Genomic DNA, 5738 nt, shown 5'->3' with positions numbered 1-5738 from the left:
AAAGTTTGAAATAAATAAATAAATATCAAAATGCCTTTATAATGTAAAATATCCAAAAACCCTCCATATTTATCTAAAATTAATTTAACCCCCATAGTGAGTGAGGAGAGTTATATAAATATGAGGGGAAGGGTAATTTTGGTATTTAAAAAAATTCATAGGCATTTTTTGTTTGGGAATAGTGATTTTGGGTATTTTGGCTTGGAAATAGTGATTTTGGGCATTTTTGCTTAATGGGAGGGCATTTTGGCCATTTTTTTAAATTTCCCTAGAAATTATAACGTGAAAATTGAAGGACTTGTGATAAAAGAACAAGAAAAAAAATTCTAGTGTGCATTAAGGGAGGGACTATTACCACGGAGTACCTCTATAGTTCTTGCGATCAATTTAGTCCCTATGTTATTCAAATTATTTAATTACCTCGCCTGCCGTTCGTTTTTTCCGTTAAAATTAACTTTTAAACAGTTTTGACTTATGAAATGACTAAATTACCCTAAAAATATTTTATTAAATAATAAAAACATCTAAAGTTTTTTCCAAAATAAATTAACAAAATATCAAAACTTCAATAAATTCACCTAAAACTAAGAAAATTGAAAACAATTAAAATATATATAAATTAGAAATTTTTACTTTTTCTAATTTTTACTATTTTATTTTTAAAATAAAAATTAAATGACCTAATAGAAATCTAAAATTTTTTTACGATCTATTAGTATTGCTTTTTAAATTTTAGATTTTATTTTAAAGAAAAATACTTATATTTAATGGTCAAAATTGATCGAAAATTTGTTTAACAAAGAAAAAGAAAATTAATTAAAATAATCTTATATAAGGGGGGGTAAATGATTATAACCAACACTCTAGAGTTTTTATGAATATGAACATTAGAATAGGATGGACAAATTTGCCCCAATATATTGAGAAGAGTACTAATCGAAGGTAGGGAATTTCCAACAAAAAATACTATTTTTCAAATTAAACCTTGCTTAAACTGAGTTTAAAAGTTAGTATAAAGTGTTTACTGAATTTATTTTAAAAATTTTAATGATTGTTATCATGTTTATGGTTTTAACTTTGTGTTTATTGTTTTGGGTATAAGTTTAAGAATTTAAAAATACTCCCTTTTCAAAGTCTCAAACAAAACTGCCTCAAAATTTTTTTTAAAATATCAAACCTATTTTTCACCACTTCTATATAAACTTTTATTTTTACATATTTCTCACATCATTCAAACACTAACTCTCACTTTCATTTTTATTCAATATTTAATATTGTGGGTTCGTTCGAATGAAAAAATTTGTATTTTTGAATTCGAATCGAAACAAATCAATTTGTGAGAAAAATGTATTTATACGAATTTTAACTCAAAACTTAATTTTATTTGTTAAATAAAATTCGTATATTATATAAAGAGACATTTGGATATCTGATAATATATTAAGAGGTTGAATAAAATGTTAGAAAAATATGAGGTATTTTGATATTAAACGATGTATGAAGGTTTTAAATGAAATGTTAGGAAAATATAGGGACATTTTGATATAAGACAACATATAAGGGTGTTAAATAAAATCTTAGATAAATATAGGGGTTAAAGAATATTACAAAAATATGGGGGAATTTTGATATCAAACGATGTATGAAGGTTTTAAATGAAATGTTAGAAAATTATAGAGGCATTTCAATACAAGATAACATATGGGGGTGTTAAATAAAATTTTAGATAAATATAGGGGTTAAATAAAATATTAAAAAATATGGGGGTATTTTGATATTAAATAGTGTATAAAGGTTTTAAATGAAATATTAAAAAAATATAGGGGTATTTTGATTTAAGACAACATATGAGAGTGTTAAATAAAATTTTAGATAAATATAGGGGGTTAAAAAATGTTAAAAAATTTATGGGGCATTTTGATATTAAACATGTAAGAAAGTTTTAAATGAAATATTAGGAATATATAAAAACATTTTGATAAAATATAAGGACATTCGATACAATACAATATTTAAGGGTGTTAAATAAATGTTAGATAAATATAGATGCTATTTGAAATTAGACAAAATATGAGGGTGTTAAATAAAATCCACAGACAAAGAGAGGGCATTTTGATATTATAAGAATATCAAATTCATATATATTATGAAAATATAAGATGCATTTTGATATTGTATAATATATTAGGGAGTAAAATGAAATATTAAAAAAATATAAAGGTAATTTGAATATTAACCAATATATGGAATTACCATTTTGGTTTCAGTAATATATGGGGGTGTTTAATAAAATGTTAAAAAATTAGAGGTGGCATATTGATATTGGTAATTGGTTATCATGGATCTTTTATAATAAATATTTAATTTTTTACCAAAATTTTCCATTGTAAGATTGATAAATTATTCGTTTCCAAAGAGAATTGATCCAATGTGATGAAAATATAATGAAGTATGTTGGAGGTTCTAAAAAATTGGTTAAAATTTTCTCTGAAACAAAACTTGAGGAATTTGTCCAACTTTTGAGAGAACAGTGTGGTAACGATCCGATTCAAAACTATATTTAACTGTGCATAAAACCAAAAAGAATTGAGCTCAACTATCTTGTAAAGATCGAAAATGATGAAGAAGTAGAAGCCTTATTGACATGTCTCAATACTTCAAAAAATATATTTTGGTTTTTGTTACATGCATCGCAATCAAAGGACAAGAAGAAGATGTCTAATGTTGTATTCTGGTTTTTGTTATATTCCGACCAGCCGACCAACTACCCAGCCAGCTATTCTGCTAACCTCCTGTCAGAAAATTAAATTATTTCCCCCACAAATCCACCAAATCATTCATGTCAAACATTTTTCCAACTCACATACATCATTTCTACCAAGCAAAATATTATTTCACTCTAATAAAATCAAATCTAAAAAGCCTCAAATCAACCTAACAAAATAAGCAAATCTTGAAAATTTTAAACCAATATTCACATCATTTGACATTTTTTAGGTGTTTAAACTTGAGATAAGATGAAAATCAATAAAGATGATGAAAACCTGCAGATGAACTTGTCCAAAGCGATGAAAATGTGGTTGTTGGTGACCGGATGACATCAGTAACGACGACTTGACTATTTGACGGTGGTGGGAGTTTTCTCTTTAGCTAGGTGAGTTTTATGGGTTAGTTGGGTGGGTGAGTGATTTTACCTTGACTGAGTGAATGATATTGTTTTATAGGTTGGTTGAGTGGGTGAGATTTATGGGTTGTTTGAGTGATTTTTATGGTTTGACTGGGTGAGTTTATGCTTTAGTTAGGTGAGTAGAAATACTAAGAATATTTTAGAGATTTTATACTTTGAGTTATATATGCATAATAAAAAGGGAAATTGAAAATTTTACCCTTATTTTAATCCGTGTATACAAAAATGTCACACATTCTAAAGCTTAAACAAATATACCACAACAGTAATCAACTTTCCCAAAATACCCCTCTTTAATTTTTCATATAGAGATTCTCTCTCTTCTTCTCTACAACTTTTTTCTCTCTTCTTCCTCTTCTTTCAAAGTGATAAAGGAATCATGCAAAGAGATTTTCTCTCTTCTTCCTCATCTTAAAAAACAAGAGAAGGAAGGAAAAAACTGAATTCTTCATATTAAGAATTCTTCAAAGTGAGGATATAAAAAAAAAAAAGCAACATACAAAAACTTAATCACATCTACTTTATACCCTAGAAGAAATGACAATCAAAGAAGATCATTTAGTAGTATTGGCATTTAAGGATTTAATTTTTTTAAAAAAAAAATCTTGGCATTTAAATAAAAAAAAAAAAACCCGTTGGCGTGAAAGCTGCTGGGTAATAAGCCAACCCTTATTTTAACCATAATATATATGTTATATATAATATATTATAATATATTATATAATTATAATTATATCATATATTATAATACTATATTATAATTATAATTAAATGGTGGACGCCAACCATATTTTTACTATTATTAATAATTTTTTGAACACAAAATATATTATATTATATCAACATGGAGTTCAATATTTTCATAATTTAGACATGAAATTCAATTATTACGATCAACTTCCAAATCATCATTGGCTTGAGATTTGTACGATCTAAAATAGGGCATCTTAATAATCAAACGCTCTCCATATTTATAAGGATTCGATCTCTACCAATCAGATTGAGAAAAAATATTTTCTCTATCTCTAATAATATTAGGAGTAACTTTATCTAAGATAAAGTTATTATAATGTTTGCAATAGTCTATATGTCTCGCACTTTGTTGATTTGGGAAAATAGAGAGAGATGTTGACTTTCTTATATTCATTACAATTCTGTGTTCTTCAGCGAGCTGTAATTCATCCACACATTACCAATAATTCTTGAATTTATTATCTCGGACAAGATCAGAAACTATTAAAGTCTAATAATCTGGTAATGACCTTAGTAATCCAGATATCCTCTTATTTTCAGTTAATTTTATGCCCTTGTCTTTTAAAACATAATGTCTCTCATGCATGACACCAAGATGAGTGAAAAGGTTATGCACTGGATTCATCTTATAGTTTAGATAGTAGTCCTTAGTAAACATGTTCCCCTTATATATGACCACCAAATGGAGAACAATAATTAATACATGCATAACAATATAAATATTTACTTTAATCAAAAAATATATTTTTATTTAAATATAAATAAATTAAGCCAAAATAAAAAATGTATTTTTAAAATATAAATAATTTATTTATTAAGCCAAAATTCAATAATAAGGGGTCGCCAACCCCTTATTTTTTCCAAATCTTTCCAGCCAAAATCAATTTTCTAACAGTTTTTTCTATTTTAAAATTTAGCCAAATGGCTAATCAATAATATTATGAAAATTGCAATATTTTACAATATGTTGATTTACTTAATTGAATTCCAATAGAATTAATTGAAGTGATTTAGAATGAATCCAAATTGATATAATTTTGGTACAATACAATACACATACATTTATGTTAAGGTTTTTATAGAAAAACCTTACCTGTTGTCCTAGCCATTATTTCGTCTCTACAAATCCAACAAGTTTCGTCTGCCGATTGCTCAATGAAATTTTTTCTTGTGCAAAGAATAGATCTCTCTTTCTTTTGTGGTATGTTTAAGATATATATATATATATATATATATATATATATATATATATATATATATTATAATATAATATCAAGACATGTTTCATGTGAATACTATTGCTAAAATGCATCCCTGCAAGTCAATTTATTCTTTGCAAGATTCTTCTGCAATATTCCTCTGCAATATTCCCTCATGCTTCTGCAATAAAATTTAGCAAGGATTTAGAGTGGGCTCACCTTTGTATAAACTAAAAGAAAATTGGTATAAAAAAAGGGTTGGCTTGTTAGCATTAATTTAGGGTGGGCCCACCCTTGTATAAACTAAAACACTTGGTGTAGGAAAGGGTTGACGCTGACGTCAACCCTTGGTGTTAACGCCAAGGGTTGGCATCAACGCCAACTCTTTTTTTATTTTATATTGAGGTCGCCAGCCCCTTTTCCCACCCTTTAATTATTCTTCTAAATCTTTACTGTTATGTAGAGTTTTTTAAAAAAGTTTTTCCAGATGAAATAATGAATCCTAACATAAAGTTGAATTATTGGCATGAATAGTACATAATTTTATTAAGGAATGCATGAATGTGGAGTATCCTAAAGAATATACATGAATAGTGCAT

The sequence above is a fragment of the Mangifera indica genome, unplaced genomic scaffold, assembly GCF_011075055.1.
Source record: "Mangifera indica cultivar Alphonso unplaced genomic scaffold, CATAS_Mindica_2.1 Un_0003, whole genome shotgun sequence".
Lineage (NCBI taxonomy): Eukaryota > Viridiplantae > Streptophyta > Magnoliopsida > Sapindales > Anacardiaceae > Mangifera > Mangifera indica.
The sequence above is the reverse complement of the archived record's forward strand: the minus strand, read 5'-3'. Positions refer to the sequence as shown.